Raw genomic sequence first — 19,210 nt, 5'->3', positions numbered from 1 at the left:
TTAAATATTAATAAGATACACGCCTCCTAGGGCCTAAGATGTCAGAAAAAAAGCATGCAAAAACTCACTGAAATATAGCAGGTCATTATAGAATGCAACCTCAGTTAAGACTTTTGGTCTTGGCACAACTGCACCAGATGTCAAGGTCTGTGATCATAATGTATTTAAAATATTCAGGTGCACAGACGATTTATTAAACCTGGTCAAAGAAAAAGAATGAGTGATTACTTCATACTTAGCCTTTAATTAAAACAGAATTCTTTCTTGAAAGGGATCTCATTTTTTAAAATTATGTTTGTCCTTCTCAAAGGGGCAAGGGTTATATTTTCTCTTTCTATGGAATTAATATTAAAAGCTAATGAAAAAAATCTATGTGCATCACAAATACAGCATACCAATGCAACAGACCCTGCTTTTATGAATATAACTTATAATAATGTGGGCCTGATATTGCCCAAATTTGTAAGAGATATTATCCAAGTCATAACTAGAGGCGTGTGGAATCAGAGGGTAGTGCATCATCCCATTAATGCATTTGAAATTTAAGGGAAAAAACAATGATAACTCATTTGGATGAGTTATTAAATAAGGGAGAACTCAAGGAGAAATTTTGACTTAAGGTGTAAAGATAAAGTATTGAACAGAGCCAGGGAAGATATAAGAGAAAACAGGTGGTATTAAAAAGGTGAGTGGAGGCAGTCTTGTACAACACAGAAGCAAGAGTTCCTATGTGTAGTATAATGACTAAGAACATGAACTTTGGATTTAAACATGTCTTTGTTTGGGGCGCCAGGGTGACTCAGTTCGTTAAGTATTCAACTTCGGCTCAGGTCATGATCTCAGGGTTTGTGGGTTCAAGCCCTGTGTCAAGCTCTGCGCTCAGAGCCTGGAGTCTGCTTTGGATTCTGTGTCTTCCTCTCTCTCTCTCTCTCTGCCCCTCCCCTGCTCATGCTCTCTCTCTGTCTCTCAAAAATAAATAAACGTTAAAAAAAAAGACAGAAAAATTAAAAACAAACAAACAAACAAGTCTTTTTTTAAACTCGGTGCTTCCCTTTATCAACTGTCTCAGAAATTTCATCTCTGTAATGGAGATGATGATAATGGTGGTGATAAAGATGATGATGATGATGACGATAATGACACAAAGATGTTTGCATCGTGAAATCCGAGGGTGCACACAGAGGACATAGCACTCATTATATGTAACAAATGGCAGGTCTTTGTATTCCATGGGTGGAAAGGTTTAGTTAAAGAGAACTGGACTGAGCTGACTGTCACTATACATAACACAAAAACAAAGTAAAACTGCAGTCAAAGTTGAATAATAATGTGCATTTAAAAACATCATTCAAGGGGTGCCTAGGTGGCTCAGTCGGTTAAGCATCCGACTTTGGCTCAGGTCATGATCTCGCGGTCCGTGAGTTCAAGCCCCGTCAGGCTCTGTGCTGACAGCTCAGAGCCTGGAGCCTGTTTCAGATTCTGTGTCTCCCTCTCTCTCTGACCCTCCCCCGTTCATGCTGTCTCTCCCTGTCTCAAAAATAAATAAATGGTAAAAATTTTTTTTAAATAAATAGATAAAAACATCACTCAACATGGAAAAAATTTAAAGACAAAAAAGATGAAACTAATGTGCATTCAGTATGAAAAATACCTAAACAAAAATATTTAAAGTTATATAATATAAAAAATTAAAAATGACTTCCATAATTCCAACACCTAGATATAATTACTTTCAACATTTTTCTTTCATCTCAGACTTTTAAAAATTCATTCACATATACACATACTCATTCACACTATTTTATTCTTTCAAAATATAACCGTACTAAGAATAAGTATCTTGTCTTTTTGGATATACATATTTTTCCATGTCATATATATGGTGATATAGACATATAATATGCTACATATTATTCCATTGTATAAAATAAACTCACAGCCAAGAGACACAGCCTACGGAGACATGATGACTAAATCTAATGTGATAACCTGGAAGGGATTTTGGAAGAGACATTTGATAAAACCCAAGGACATCTGAATAAAATACAGACTTTAGTTAATCACAATGCACCAATATTAATTACAATACAATATTAATTCTAACAAATGTACCACACCAAGGAAGATGTTAATACTAGGGGAAAATGTTGGGGGATGTATGAGAACTCTACCTTGGTAACTTTTCAAAAAAACCGGCTTCTTATACAAACATTTTGTACTCTCAAAAATGCTCAGTATGAATTTCCAAGAATGAAAAATTTGGGGTCAGAATATTCACATTTGGAAACTTTGTAAATATATTTTCAAGTTATCCTTTACTACACTGTACTATGTACATAAACTAAGTTTGTAAGTACATATTTTGTCTCCACTCAGAATATTATAATCCTATTAAATTTTTCATGTTAGATTAAAATTATATTCCTTTTTAAATTTGTAAACATGTTTTTAGTAATGAAGTTGACTGTCTTTTTATTGGCAATTCATATCCATTTACTTGTAATTATTAATATGTATGTATGTGAATTAACAGGAATATTATAACATTCAGAATATTTCCACTGATGACATTGTTTTCATTCTTGCCTATACCTTGGTTTAAAACTGTACTTTTTTGGTACCTAGCAGTATTTTCAAGACAAGACAGAAATCTCCTCAGTAGAGTCAGTGAGTGTTCATATACTCTTATTTTTCATACTGTCTCTACCTCTCGGAAAGACACTTGAAGCTGCCTTCCAGCTATATTCCTGCTATAAAAGGTGAAGGAAAATTGTACAACCAAGTGATGACTGTAGTAGATTTATGTGCTATTTAAATTTAGAACAGGGGAAATATTAAGTATTTTCCTATATATCTCTATTTTTGATTTGTAGTACATAATTATTTGCAAGAACAAACTAAATATAAAAGCCAATTTACAATATATCAAAAAAGAAAGAATATAAGATAATTGTGAAGAGAAATAACTTTCAGAACTATCAGATAAAAAGATGCAAAATACACACCATCTTTTATTACAGTTCAACTGTTATATAAATTGCTTCTTATTCTGGTTATATGTAAGCTTTGTAATAGTTTTTTTTCAGAAACATATTGACGTAAGCTAGAAAATTCTGCAAGTGTAATAATCCTCCTCAAAATGAATATGTTTTTAAAAATCAAGTCTAGAAGAAACATGTTCCTTATAGAAACCAATTAAGTAATACCCAAGGCAAGGCTATAACTTAAAACATCTGCATAGACTTTTTAGCATTTATATAAAAGATGAATTGCTGGGGTGCCTGGGTGTTTCAGTTGGTTAAGTGTCTGACTTCTGCTCAGGTTATGATCTCATGGTTTTTGAGTTTGAACCCTCTTTCGAGCTCTGTGGTGACAGCTCAGAGCCTGGAGCCTGTTTCGGATTCTGTGTCTCCTTCTCTCTCTGTCCCTCCCCCACTTGTGCTCTGTCTCTCAAAAATAAATAAATGTAAAAAAAAAACATTAAAGATGAATTGCTGACCAGTATTTTGTCATTTTTCTCCTTCATAGGGCTTAAAGATCTGGGATAGTGTCTCTTTCCTGTATTCCCCTTAACATTTGTGAAAACTGCATCATTATTGAGAAAAAAACCAAACATTTTTGTAAGTTAGTTTTTTGGATTGATATCAAATTTTTACTACAAAACTCTTTGTACCAACCAATTACTCAAAAACAGAGCATCTGCACCCAGTATTGCCCTGTGTATCCCTTCAAATTTTCCAATACATGAAAAATATGACTGAGAACATTTGCTGATATTTACTGAGCATGTATTATGTGCTATTCTAAGGGGTTTAAATAGTTTTATTTAACCCTCACATAACCTTACAAATCAATGCTAATCCCCATTTCTACAGATGACGAAAGTAACACATAGAGCAATTAGCTTACCAAGTATCTCAAAGCTAGGAAAGGAGACAAGTCACTGGAAACATACAGCCTTCTTTAGAAAACATATTATTAACCTTGTGTTATGCTCCCTTATAGATCACTGAAGACATTGAGGCAACACTGGGAGAAAGATGCTATTAAAATAAAGTTATGATGCATGAACTTGGGAGAACACAGGTAACATGGAGCAAGTAAAGTGATGCAATTCACCTTGATGATATACAGAAGAAACTAGGTCTTTCCTGTAGACATTTACAAAAATTTCTTGAGTGTCTACAATGTATATGTCAGGCACTGCTTTATCATTCAGGTGAATAAAATCAGACATAAATGTTACCTTATGGAACTCATCATCTAATTTGGGATGCATGTAGATTTATAAGTTGTAATAATTGTGATAGGAAGAAGCGATTGTGAGTCATGAGAGGCTATACTGGGGCTATTTGTAGGTGTCTAGGACCAAATCTTGGGGCCTTCAAATATGTAACCCTCCCTTCCCCCCCAAAAAAGAGAAGTACTACAGATTAACACGGATGGGTCAGAAAGGTAGGAGATATGGTAGATCAGATGAGTATATTGCTCATGAAAGCCAAGGGAAAAGCAACTTTTGAGAGACAGAATGATTAATACTAATACTAGTATGAGTTCAAATAAGAGAAAGAGTTAAAAATATCCATTGAAAATATCAACCTAGATATAACAGGTAATCTTTTTTTGGATAAGCTGCTGGAATAACTTTTTATTCCTCTACTCTCTCACTGTCTCTTCCTCTTTTTTTCTTTTCCATAAATTGTGTGTATTTGTTAAAAGAGGTGAAGTAGAGGTAGGCTGAATAAAAGGACATGATCAAGTGTGTAGATTACTGGCTTGAACAAGGCAGAATCTATCAGTGCTCTAAGTTAGCTGGATACTCTTAACATTTATTTAAATCTTCAGCCTTAGAGAAATGAGCTGATTCTCAAATTAGCTACAAATAGCCTGTAGACAAGCCATTTAAAATGTGATTTTCTCAGTTTGCAAAAATGAACCACACTTACTCTTGCAAAGAAAATCATGCTGTCCATCAGGTGGGTGATTGAGTGGCCATCATGCTTCTTTACTGTCTAGCATGCTGCTCATGGTCAAAAGTTCGGTGGGGATTTAACATGAAAATTTGGAGAATTACTGTGCCCAGGAGGGGAGATGATTTCGGCAAGAGAACATACTGAGATGAATTGTAGCAACTGAAAATAGAATTTTTGTGTGGCTTTTTGTGATGGTTCCAGAGACTGTGGTGGTTTGCCTTTAAGTTCTACTCTGATTGTAGGTAAAAGATGGAATTTCCTTTCACTTTTTTACCCATTCAATCCTGATCATCCATATTATTCTTATCAGACATGATCATTACTACATATGGATTAGTCATTCTAATGTACTGGGACTTGGCAGAAAATATACTAATTATATTGCATCAGTTAAGCCCCTTAGACCTCCACAAAATAGGCTAATGTCAAGAAATGATATATCCTCATAAAAAAATAAATAGGGAGCTTGAGATTAGAATTCAGGGCACTGGTTTAACAATCCTTTTCTCGTCACTTAGCTACAAAACTAATGTTACAGCTGTTCATGGCCATTTAAAATAGAAGAGAACATATTGCCAAAGGAGGGTGTGGGTGTATGTCAGGCACTGTTTTCTGGCCAAATTTCAAGTTGGATAATTCTTTACCAACTTCCTCAATCTCTGTTATTTTACTGGAACAATATCCATTCCTTTCCTCTCTTGTTAATCAGTGTTGTTTGCTCTTAAATATTTGCCACGATATATTTTAAAGCTGAAATGGAAAGTCCTAGTTAGTCTTCTGAAAGGTAATAAAGCAATCTCATGTACATACATTGGGTATCTTCTTTGAGCTAGACACTTTGAATTGATAAGAACATCTGAAAGTCTGTTATTGTAAACAGAATTTCATACTTACCTAATTGAGCTTTTTCAACAGCGCTTTAACTTCAGACCAAATACTGACACCAACTGCTAACAAACAGGAGCTTACCGGTTGGGATATCTGTTTTGAAAGGCACTAACAATATTTAAAGTCGTATTTCCAACTTAAAACTTTCTGCTTCTTTGCTTTACTGCCCTCCTCATCTCCCTCCTGCTATATACTTTTAACAGAAGCACTCAGAGCTACTTGGATGGAAAAGCTATCTTGACTTCTTACAAAGACCAACATCTTAAGTGGTTTCCAAGTTGTTTTGACGGATATTGTTTATCAAGTCATTTCTGTCTGTTTAAAATACACAAAACCAAATGTACTTCAAGAGACAGTAAAACAAATCAAATAATACATATTCAGCCCTTTCCCAAATGCCTGAAAGAAACAAGTGAAGCACTTACAAAAAAAATGACAAGTGCTTTGCTGCCTTTATCTTTTTCTTTCTTTATCAGGCTTGAAATCATTTCTGAAAGGAAAAAAGTGTCTAGTGTGGACATTTTTATTTCAACAAGATAGCTTGCTATTCTGCCTTAAGTAGCAACAGCAAGGTAAATACAGAAAATAACTTTAAATGGACATATTTAACTGTAAGAACTTGAATGCAATTGATACACTTCTAAGAGCAGATTCTGAAGTAGAAAAAATATATATAATTACTCCTCTTTCCCCAGACTAAAAAGGAATATGTAAGTACAAATAAAACATTGGCTTCTTTATATTAAAAAGATTTAAAATATTTCCTTGACTAACTGAAAAGAGATTCATTTTAAGAATTATTTAATATTTTTTAACCTACCACTGTTTGGCAATTATACAAACATATTATGCATTTAGTTATTTGAATAAAAAACAGAAAAGCACACTACAAAATCAAGACGTTACCTAAACATCCCCACATAATCAGGATATAAATATTATTCAAACAGTGTGCACTGTTCATATGCTCTCTGAAATATCTAAGTGAATTTCTAATTCAGTCAGTACAAATTGCTTCAAATATTCAAATAGCCCAAACATGCTAGTTTATAGGACTCTGGCTAGCTGCGAATGTCCAGCTCTTTTATTACCCTATGGTCTTCAGCCATCTTTCCCTTGCTCACCTCCAACATTTGTTCATTTTACCCTCTCAGTTGCTTAAAATGCAATTTCACACACTCTTCTTTCTCCTCCTTCTCTACCTCCTTTTCCTCCTGCTCATTCTTCGCATTCTTCATGTTCCAACTCCACATACTAATAATACTTTCTTTACTTTAACCAATCAAATATTTTTAATTCCTCCAAGAAAACTCTGAAACACTTCTCTATGAAAACTAAAACAGGGATTTGCCATGAATCCTCCATTCTTGCAATTATAATTACTTAAAATCTTTTTTTTAATTGTATAATTGGTTGTCGAAAACCTCTGTGGACCTATCAGTTTATATGCACTGATTACACATGCTTTAGATTAAGTCACTCTTGTGAATTGATGGTATTTCCTGACATATCATTTGAGAATATTTTGTTCTTGCTCTTTTCCTCAATCCTTATAAAATTCAAATACCTACTCTGGCAGATTTAAAAGCTAAAACTTTCAGCAACTAAGAGGCATCTTAGATTTGCTGTCTTCAACTGACGATGAGTAAATGAGAGTGGACAATATCAGGGCATAGACAAAGACAAGCACATCATAGGAGTTAAGAAATGCTGAGATGTGCCTGCTGAGCCCACTGTCTGGTAAGGATCCTGGATACTTGGAACAGAGATTCTGCAGAATGGAATGAGAAGTTCCATGAATTTTTTTTCCTGGTTTTATATCTAATAGGAACTAACAGAAGGAAAAAAATGTTGGAATAATAGGTTTAAAAAAACAGGGGCACTTGTATGTACACAAACCTCAATCCCATGACTAATAGATTCATCTGAAGAGTGCCCATTGTTTGAGGGTAGCTATTTTTGGGAAATATGCAGAATGACTGCCAATGGTGCCAAGTGGCCCAAAGAGAGAACTTTATATCAATGTACTTAATGAAGGGCTCATAGTTCTATAGTGTCCCAACCTAAGTATTTATGTATTTAAATTTGTGTGTATCCATATATGATCAAATACATATCTATATCATTACAGCTAAATGTTTAAGCTTCATGCGGTCGTAATCTTATTTAATACAATACTATTTCTTTTGTTTTACTCACTTGGCTGAATACTAGCACTGTTTCAATCTTTTTCCTGGCCTTCAACATTATAACCTTGCCTTATTCTCTTTGGCATCTTATTCTGCATCATTTTATTTCCCAGTTAAACACCCATACAGGTCTCTCTGAGAAAAGCTGCAATGAGCTTCCCTCAATTTTAAATCAATATTCCTTAATTAAGTCTTATACAGTAATTATGCCCAGTAAGAGAATAGAAAATCAAAATAAGTAAAATAAAATTGAAGTTTATTTTGCCCTGTCATAAAAGAAGTAGAGTTCAGCCCTCCAGGACTGATAGGAAAGCTGTCTATTGCCAGCAAAGAGGCACACACCTTTAATAGCCCCAAGAATTTAGCGTTCAGCTTCCATCCTCAATGTCAAGGTCCAAAATAAGTACAGATCTTCATCCATTCGGTCTTAGTTCTACACAAGAAGAAGGAAATGGAAAGGAAAGAGATGGCAAAGAGGTGCACATTAGCCCTCTGTCCCTCCCTCAAGGAATTTTCTCAGAAGTGCCATCTGTCAACTCCCCCTTTTATGTAATTGACCACCTTAGCTGCAACGGAGCCTGAGAAATGCAGTTGCTACTATGGGCACACAGCCGAGCAATAAACTAGTAATTCATTTCTAAGAAAAACAGAATATACCTGAGGTAGGAAACTAGTATTCCTTGATTACAAAGTCTTTTTCTCCCTAGGGGGAAAAATAGTAGTATTCCAATGAATACTCCAGCTTTCCCTGAATTTTATACTAGCTCTTTAAATTTGTAACTACCCTAAACATATCGAAATGTTTCTACTTTAATTTTCTATGGTAATTTCTGTAACTTTTATAACATAGGAGATATAATTTGAGGAACTCAGTGGTTTAAGAAAAAAATAGCTTTCTTCTACTATTTGTGTGGTTGATTGCATTATGATTCCAAATCATTTGCTTCTCTCTCTCTTTTTGTCTTGGAGGTTTACATATCTTGACACATTGCAATATATCTTGCATTACTTTACTGTAGGTGAAATGTATTTCCTTTCTTCAATGTCAGGTATGCCAGTGTGACTTACTTCAGCCAATAAAATGAATCAGAAGTAGTACAAGCTTATTTTTAGAGGAAGTTTTATGTGCTATTGTCTGTCTCCATAAACTGTCTTGTTCTTTTCCCTTTGCCATAAGAATACCACATCACAGATGGGGGTCTACCTTTGGCCTCTGCTCTGAAAGGAGATGGCATATACAGTAGAAGCAAAGTAGATGAGAACCATAGACATATCAAGCAAGAACCAAACAAATGTTATTACGTGCTGTTAAGATGTTATGGTTACTTACCATCATTGCAAAAGTTGGTGAAAGTTGCTTAATACTAAAATACTTAAGTAACTTATTCTAGTACCCATGTATACAATGAAAATTTTTTTTCATCTGATGTTATTGAAATTTCTGATAAGCAAACATGATCTAAGAGGTCACTTGCACCTGAGGGTCATCTTTCTTCCTCTCCTACAGATATATTTTAGCCATTACCACAGACTGTATTTGGTAAGTTCATCTTACAGAGTGCCTGTCATTATTTCTGACATAGGCAAGGTAAGATGAGGTGAAAATAAAATGTCTAGAACTGCTCCTCCCATCTACTCTCTTTCTTTATTCAAATGTGAATCCTCATCCTTTCTCTAAATTCTCCTATTAATAAAGAAACAAGAAATGAAACATAATGGAAATCAAGCAGAGGGCATTCAAGCGGGATTTTCATTCTTTTGGAAATAGTTGAACTAAATCAAAGTTGCCCAAGGAAGAATGAAATGTGATTTTTCTTTCAATGAACCCCACTACATCATCAGAACATGCCCGTAAACATTTCATAAACAATTTTGCTGCTAGTAATTAAAAAATGAGAGAAAAGTTAGTGATTTCTTTTTTTGCTTTTGGGGGGGTACCAATGAATTGCTTAAAAAATTTCTGCCTGAGTTGGCAGTCTATGTTTTATCACAATTCAAAACAGCTGCATTTAAAATAAAGAAAAGAGATGATTTTAAGAAAATAGTTATGGGTACTAGATTTAATTATGACTAGGTGTACATACACATACTTTTTTTCCTTCTTTTTTCTCTCACCCTGGTTCAACTTTATTAATTCAATCTTCATGTAATTCAAATAGCTGTGGTTTTGTTTTATATTGTTTTGTTTTGCTTTTTTTGTTTGTTCTGTTTTTAGAAATGAGATTAGGCACAACAAAGGAACAAAGGTAGAAAAAGAGATCTAGGAATGAGTGATTTAATAGGCTTTCTTCAAAGAATAGCAGTCATATGATCTTGAAAAGAAAAACATTTTAGGGAGAACATATAAAGAAAGGATAGCACCAGAGCTATCACTGGAGCCATAGTTTTCCTGACGAGACACTTTATTTTGGACTAATTGCTGTTAGAAACTAAACTTCTTTGGGTAGAATTCATTAAAGAAATCATTTATACCAAATCTCATGATATAGCAAGTTGTAGTGGAAACAAGGCTGTGTGCTTGCTGTGATGGCAGAATAATGGCTCTCAAGATAACCATACCCTAATCCCTGGGACCTGTGAATAGGTTACTTTATATGGCAAAGGGGACCATGCATGTGTGATTAAATTAAAGATCTTAAAGTGAAGAGATTATTCTGGATTATCCAGGTGGGCAAATAGAATCAACACGGGTGGGTCCTTACATTCTTTCCCAACTATAGTCAGACAGAGATATGACTAGGGAAGGATCACCAGGAAGATGCAAAGTTGGAAAATGGAATGGTCTAGGAGCCAAAGAATGTGCTGGTCTTTAGAAGTTGGAAAAAGCAAATAGATTTTCCCTAAAACTTCCAGAAAGAAGCAAAGCTCTGCCAACAGCTTGATTTTGGCCCAGGGAGACTTATTTAAGATTTCTGTTCTCCAGAACTAAAAAATAATAAATCTGTATTATTGAAACCACTGTTTGTGGCAATTTGTTATAGCAGTCTTTGCTTGTTAACACGCTTACCAAACACCACTACCTTTTCCTGCCAGATACACATTTGAACCACATTTCCCAGATTCCCTGGAATTTAAGTGAAACTTCAGGTCATCTACATGGGCATGTGGACTGCACAGTCACATTATGAACTGTACTTAAAAAGGCTCTGTGCTTGGTTCAATGCTCTGTTGTTATAATCACGAAATTCTCAATTATGTTTGGCCAAGAGGGCCCACGTTTTCATTTTTTACTAGGACCCCAAATTATGTAGATGGTCCTACTATAGGACTATAGAGTAGACTATAGAGACTATAGGACTGACGTCTGTCCAGTGACCTTGACAGAGATGAGTTATGCCACTTTGGGGAAGGACCTTAAAACAAAATAATTAAATTAAATTAAAACATCCCAATTCTCATGGTTCTCCTTTTCCCTTTGCCACCAAAAATTAGAGGATTCAGTAAGGATGTACCAGTGTAAAGAACTTCTGGGCCCACTAGTCTGGGGGAGCTATCAGGAATTCTGTGCTCACTGAGCACTGTGAACAACATGCATATGGAAAGGTGCTGCAGGGAAAGGATGCAGACACACATTGTGCATCAAACCTCTGTTTGGACACTTGCTCCACTGACCCTTTGACATAACTTACATGACACAAGTTCAAAGATAAAATGTTTAAGAATTTCAAGATGTCAAGAGCAGAACTGAGCACAGTGCCTTTTTGACTGAGGAGCCTTCTGCATCTATGTAGGGCATATGCCTATGAAAGCAGCCTAGACACGTTTTGTTTCATTTTGTTTCTCTCTCTCTCTCTCTCTCTCTCTCTTTCCTTCCTTTCTTAACGTGTAGAGGGAGAAAACTCTTAATCCTGCATGACCATGTCTTGTTTAGGCTCCGGAATACTGAAAATACAGCCAAGAAAAGAAAAAGCATATTTAAAATTACAGGCATTTAGTTACAGAGCTAGAATCTGGGTATCCTGATGATTAGATCTTAACAAGCAATAAAACCTTTTAAGAAAGATGCTAATGATCAAAATAGCTACTTCCCTTCTTCCCCTCAACTAATTTCGAAGATATATTTGTAAAAACAAAACAAAAACAAAAACAAAAAAGTAGAAACAAACCAAAAACGGATCTTTTGAATGACACCGTGGAACAAAGCCCCTTGATTTGGACTGTGATATTAGCTAGAAATAAATTCTCATTATATTAAGTCCTTGATCTGGTAAGATTGTTTATTATAATAGTTGGCTCCTCGTAATAAAATATAGTTTATACTAAACTGGAGGGTGTAGCCTAATTATTACCTGAGCAAGAAATAATATTTCTAGATATGACAATAGAAGTAATGCCAAAAATAACAACTGCTTATTCAGTTGTTGTAGTTAATAAATAAGAATAATCTTGAAAAATACTGGAACAACCTAGACTCAATTCTGCTTCCTCAAACCTATCAGGTCTACTGGCGAGAAAAACTGAAATTGGGATTTTATATTTTTATAATTCACACCATGGGAAATAAGCCATTCCCTGGTTTAAGCTGGACTTTGAAAGAGTTAGACCTTCACGATGATTTTATAACTGCAAGATTATATTGAGTTACTGCTTTGCATTGGGCTTTTTGTTTTTCTTCCTGAGAAACTTCATCTTTTTTTTTTTTTTTTGGTAGCTATGAAGAGAAACAAGAGAAAGCCACCATGTCAATGTTTAGTTATTCAAAGTCAAGCTACCTTAGCACAAAGTTTTCTGTTCTTCTCTTTCTTCACTCTTAATTAAATCTTAATAGTAGCCCTCCAAATGATAAATAATATTATACCTTAACGTAAGCCTTCACAGAAAGTGGTTAAATTGGGAGTGTGTTTCTAAGTGTTTTTCTTGGTTATTATTTTCATCATTGCCTTTGTTCCAGTCTTCTAATCACAAACACAGTTACATAAAATGGCCTCACTGAGAAATAGGATGTCAAGAAGAAGGGAAAAAAAATATATAATTGAAGTTTTGTAGCTGTTAAGAGATTGAAGGGCTCAGAACATATTTTGCTATTATTGGCATGGTTAAGATGACTTAGATGTTTTGGTTCTTGAACTAAATGAAATAAATGTACAATGTGCCAGTAGTTCCAAACAATGATTCTGCTTTTACTTTTCTGCTCCACTGAGATGAGTGACTTTACTGTCAGTGAAACTTATGACAAGGTTGGAAGGGAGATTGATTTTGGGGTGGGAGGGATGATGTTAGAAAACCAACTGAGATTCACAGAACACAAAACTGCACATCACTGCACATTAAAATTACACTTGTGGTTTTCTACAAAGAAGTATTAATTGATTGAATACTGTGTGCCTAGCATTGACTTAGTAAAATAATATAGGAAAACATTTTTCTATAGATAAACAAAACTCTTTCTAGTTAGGATTTTAAAATACTTTGGAAGAAATCGAATTTACTTATTTTAATCATGAAAGGTTTGTAGCTGAAAATCACTTGAAACATGAGTTGTAAAGTGAAAGAAATCCATGATTCAATTACTTGCTAGCTTGGCAAAATCTAATTATGGCTTTAGTTTTTGATTATATTTCTGGGGATGAAGAAAAATTTTTATTGATTTTTAAATTACCATTGGTAAAATGTACAACAGTTATATTTTTATGTCGAGACTATTTTAATGGTGACTAATGTTTGAAAATTGCAGACAACACAAATGCATATTTCCTCTTTCTCTTGATACATCATTAAAATAATGGTAAAATAGTAAGTACTATAAACCACTACAATAAAGAATATCAAATGGAGGCCATGAAAAAATAAGAAAGGCTAGTAAATTTCTAGAATACAGAAAACAGTAGACACAGTGTTGACTGATGACATGAGAAAGCCATAGTCTAGTTGACAAGCAAACAGGTTTGTAACTGATGAGCTAGCTAAACTGCCTGCCAGGCTACAGAAGGGAAGAGTGTAAAGCAGGGTTGATTGCAAGGTCACAGGAGTGGTTGCCCCTGCCTGTCTACAATTCCACCCCACAAATGGGATCATCTAAAATAAGGCTGCATTGCTTTAAAAAACCAAAATGTTAGGGATGATTTACTTGGGCAGAAATAGTAGGCATTAGTGCTTCCATTCCTTTTCTTGCACTGAAGGGTTCCCCAGCAAAATGACCCTGTACCAGAAGATGCTTCCTCCAGGTCATAAAACTCACACACATATTCACAACTGTGAATGAACCTTTCTTTGGCTCACTTAAATATGAATAATTTACTGTTGGCCCCCACAAAAGATCCTAACATTGAAAGACAAAGACCAAGATAAACAAAAGAAAATCAATTCTGAAGGAGATAGAAGTTAGGAAACAGAAAAAAAAATAAGTAAAACTAAATAACACAAACCCAAATTCTAATTAAAATCTTCAGAGAGAGAGAACATATAGATCTATATACACACATATATATACACATATACATATATATGTATGTGTTGCATTAATTAAAAAAGATACTATGAAAAAAATAATCACAAAATACGTAGAGTTTCCTGGAAGCTAAAACCAAAATACAAAAAAGATTAAAAGATACATTTCAAGAAATCTCCCTCAATATAAGGCATAAAAATAAATTTAAGTAAAAATATGACAGAAAAGATAAGAGATAAAAAGTATCAACTATTGGAAAAGTCAGAGAAAGCTATCAATAACAATTATATTAATACAAGAAAATTTCTCTGAGTTAAATACTTTCACATTAGAGAGGCCTGAATCCAACACAAGTGGATGAAAAATTATCAAAACTTAGATACACTCAGGAAACCCTAAAATTCTTGAGTGGGAGTAGGAATGAGGGGCACCTATGTAGATGAATCCAGTAGCATTGTTCTTATAAGAATGAATTAAGTTACTTCTTTGTGTCACTAAGTGAACAATGATTTTCAACCTCAAACATTTTTCACTACAAGCCCTATGGATTACTTGACTTTTATTTTCTAGTTTTAATTAAACTTTTATGGAGATAATTGTAGATTTGCATGCAGTTACAAGAAAGATACAAAGAGATTCCTTCAACATTTTGCCCGGTTTCTCTCAATGGCACATGTGTCTATACCTAGAATGATATGACTTCCTGGTATATTCATTCTTTTATCAATAAGTAATGTTCCTCTTTGTCTCTAATATTTTTCTTTGCTCTGAAATCTACTTTATTATATGTTAATATAGCTACCCCTGCTATGTTCTTCTTGCTTAATATTTGCATTATATATGCATATGTACACATATGCACACATATGTATACACATATGTATTTGTATATAGAGATATATTTTTACTTTCACATTATATTGCTGAATTTGAAGTCATTTTTCATAAGCAGCATGTGTTGGGGGTTCTCAACACCATCCCCTTATATGATGATTTGTTAGCAGTATTCACAAGATTTAGCATATAGTCAGATTCACAGCTACGATGTATTAGAGCAAAGGATTTACCTGACAAAGGGAAAGTCATATGGAGTAAAATTCAGAGAAAACCAGGTGCAGCTCTTGAAGAAGAGTCCTCTCCCAGTGGAGTCATACAGTAAGTGCTTAATTCCTCAGGCAATGTGTTGCAATAACAAGTATGGAATGTTTTCCATTAGGAAAGCTCCCTGGAGACTCAATACCCAGAGGTGTTTTTTGTTGTTTTTGTTGTTTGTTTGTTTTTGTTTTGTTTGTTTGTTTGTTTTTTAATTGGCAAAGGGTCACGTAGGCATCTTCTGCTCGGCATGTACCAAAATTCCAGATTCTCCCCCCAAAAGCAGGTGTTTGGTATAGACCATACTATTTGCATAGTTTAGGCAGAAAGAGTCAATTTTATCACAGAAAACCAAGTTCCAAGATTTCAGGTAGGGGCCAATCTTACAAGATGGTGCTTTTAAGGCCTGATAGTCTTAGCCTACTCTATTAATCCTTTGCTGCAAAAAGCATGTATATAGGTTATCTTTTTGTATCCATTCTGCCAATCTGTCTTTTGATTGTTGTACTTAGAGCATTTACATTTAAGATAATACTGATATGTTAGAGTTTCAATCTGCTATTTTATTTGCTTTCTATTTGTTTCTTCTGGTTCTCATACCTGGGTTACTCTTTTCCTGCTTTACTGTAGGGTTTTAGGCATATTTTTTAAGATTCCATCTTCATTTATTTAAAATGTGTTTGAGAGTATCCCTTGGTAGAGTTTTCATAGGGGTTGCTCTGTGTATTAAAATATATATGTGTGTGATACAATAGGCTACTGGAATCAACATTTCACCAGTTCAAGTGAAGTGTGGAAATCTAACTTCCATTTAGGTCACACATTTAAATATCATTGTCTTGAGTATGAGATGGTATTATAATTTTTGTTTCAGTCACCATATATGATTTATAAAACTCAAGAAAAAGGAATTGTTTATTGTATGTATCCCTATTTCCTCTCTTTCCACTGTTCCTTCTTCCTTCCTGATGTTCCACGATTCCTTCTTTTATTGTTTCCTTTCTGTTTGAAGAACTTCATTTAGCCAATCGGTAAGGTAAGTCTGGTAGCAGCAAATTTAGTTTTGTTTTGTTTTAGAATGTCTATATTTCCTTTTCCTTCCTAAAGGATAGTTTCACCAGGTATTATAGCATTAGGAACTGCAATTGTTTTCTTGCAGCACTGAGAAAATATTATGCCAACTTCCCTTTGCCTTCCACAGTTTCAGATGAGAGATCCATTCCAGTCCAAACTAGTGATCCCTAGGGGTAATATGACATCCATCTTAGCTGTTTTTAATTTTTTTCTTTAGTTTTCAAAAGTTTAACTATAATGCATCTTGACATGGATTTCTTTGGATTTGCCTGCTTGAAATTCACTCAGCTTATCTATAGGTTGGTCTTTTACCCATTTGGGAAGTTTATAGCCACCACTTTTAAAAAATACTCTTTCAGTCCCATTTTCTTTCTCTTCTTCTTCTGGCATTCCAATGATACAAATATTAGACCATTTTTATGTTTCACAGGTCCCTGAATCTCTGCTCATGTTTTTGTTGCTGTTGCTTCTGTTTATTTTCTATTGTTCAGATTGCATCAATTATATTGTTCACTGATGCTATTATTTGTCATCTCCATTCTACAATTGAGCCCACCCCAGTTTTTTTACCCTGTTTTTGTATTTTTCAGTTTTATATTTTCAATTTGGTTTATTTTTATGACTTCTATGTCTTTGCTGAGATTTCCTATTTTTTTTTAATTTTTTTTAACATTTATTTATTTTTGAGACAGAGACAGAGCATGAATGGGGGAGGGTCAGAGAGAGAGGGAGACACAGAATCTGAAACAGGCTCCAGGCTCCGAGCGGTCAGCACAGAGCCCGACGCGGGGCTTGAACTCATGGACCGCGAGATCATGACCTGAGCCGAAGCCGGCCGCTCAACCGACTGAGCCACCCAGGCGCCCCAGAGATTTCCTATTTTTTAAGTTAACGAGTTTTTATTATAATCTGTTGAAATATTTTTATGACACCTGCCTTAAAAGTCTTGTCAGCTAATTCCAACATATGACTTATTTTGGTGTTGGCATCAGTTGATTGTCTTTTCTTATTCAAGTTGTATTTTCTTGGTTCTTTCTATGATGGGTGATTTTTTATTGTGTACTGGACCTTTTGTCTCTTGTGTTAGGAGAATCTGGGTTCTATTTAACATTTCTTTTTATTTTAGTGGAAATATTTAGAACCTGGGGTTTGGCCTATGTTTGTGGACTATGGTACTAATGTCAGTTTAATTATCAGAGCCTTTGTGGTATTATTTTGATCAATCTCGTTCAGCTGTTGCTACAGTGGCTCCAGCTGTTCCCTGCTGGTGCTGCATCAGGGGTGTGGAAGGAGTTTCCTTAGTCCTGGCTGCCAGGTATCTCTCAGCAGGGAGGGTATAGGGGGATTCCCCTACTGGGGTTCCTCCTCTGCATTGTATTTCCAGATGGGGGAGGAAAGTCTGCTGCCTGCAGCGATACAGGTGCTTCTCAGATGAAGCCCCTTTACGTAGCTGGATCCTTCGCCCTAGTAGCCCAACCCAGTGACTCTTGGCAGACAGGAAGAATCTGGGTTTCACTGAAGCAAAAGGACCTCTTGGACCAGGACGCTTGATGTGGCTGCATCCATTTTCCCAGTTCCAGCTGCCCACTCTCCTTTGCTAGGCAGGGGAGGTGAGTGTAGATACAGCCGGGACAATGAGGCTTCCTGAACCAGGCCACCTACTGTATATTGGCTCTCCTGCCAGCTCTGCCTGCCCAGGTGGCTATCTCTTAGTGGGTAAGAGGAGTGGAATTTTTCAGGCCTAGTGGAAAATAAGAGTACCTCTCCTGGCTGTTTATTTCTGGTAGGACTTCCAACTGACCCTTTTTTCAAGTAGTATCCAGCTTCCCTGCTTTTGTCAGAGGGAATTCTGTTTGGGGAGGAATGACCTTCCTTCTGTTGCTAATTTAGGATTTGGGAAATGCTGGGTCTGGGTGGCCTTCTTCTGTCAGAAAGGGAAACACAAGATGCCCTGCTGCTGCTGTGTCATTCCCAGTGAACTTCATACCACCCTTCAGGGTCCTTTGATTGTGTCTTGTACCCTTTCCAGGATATATAGTTGTCTTTAGAGGAAAGATGCAGGGAAAAGCAATTCTACACCATCTTGTCCAGATTAGAAGTCTCTTAATTGACCTTTTAGTATGTATCGATATATAATAATTCAGAAAAATCATCTTGTAAAATACTAGTTGAAATACTTTCTTTGGGAAGTAAATAAAAACAATTTTAATTTTGGGCAGTTTCAAAACCATATACTATTTTTTTAAGTTCATATGAAATAACAATGACATCTATCATCTTTACAAAACTCATGCAGGTAAACTCTTTTCCTTTTTGAAAGAGGGAAAAACTGAACCTCTGAGAGATCCACTGAATGAGGGGACTGTGAGGCTAGATAGTGCTGTCATGGACAGAGACTCAAATTTAGATCTATATAGTTTAGTAAACTGTTTCTTTACATTCCAATTTTATGATTTTAGTCTCAGCCTTCTAAAATTCTGTATATATTTATAAAAAAAATGTTCACTTGGAAACCTTCAATATGCATGAGCTTGTTTATTTTATTTTTAGTTTTTAATGTTTATTTATTTTTGAGAGAGAGAGAGAGAGAGAGAGAGACAGAGTGC

At 35.1% G+C, this 19,210-nt stretch overlaps 1 long non-coding RNA gene across 7 annotated transcripts in view; it reads right to left on the bottom strand.

The window, feature by feature from the left end:
* Nucleotides 1–19,210, bottom strand: part of LOC109502665 — a 325,020-nt gene that overhangs the window by 19,141 nt on the left and 286,669 nt on the right. For 5 of the 7 annotated variants that reach the window (XR_006583723.1, XR_006583722.1, XR_006583728.1 and 2 more), the window contains one exon: nucleotides 69–199. This is a non-coding gene — a long non-coding RNA (uncharacterized LOC109502665). Of the gene's footprint in view, nucleotides 1–68; nucleotides 200–8,289; nucleotides 8,484–19,210 lie in introns of those variants that run through there. The other 2 variants (XR_006583724.1, XR_006583725.1) reach the window with 1 other exon arrangement.

The sequence above is a fragment of the Felis catus genome, chromosome C1, assembly GCF_018350175.1.
Source record: "Felis catus isolate Fca126 chromosome C1, F.catus_Fca126_mat1.0, whole genome shotgun sequence".
Classification (NCBI taxonomy): Eukaryota; Metazoa; Chordata; class Mammalia; order Carnivora; family Felidae; genus Felis; species Felis catus.
Note: the sequence above shows the minus strand (reverse complement) of the source record. Positions and strands in the feature narration are given on the sequence as shown.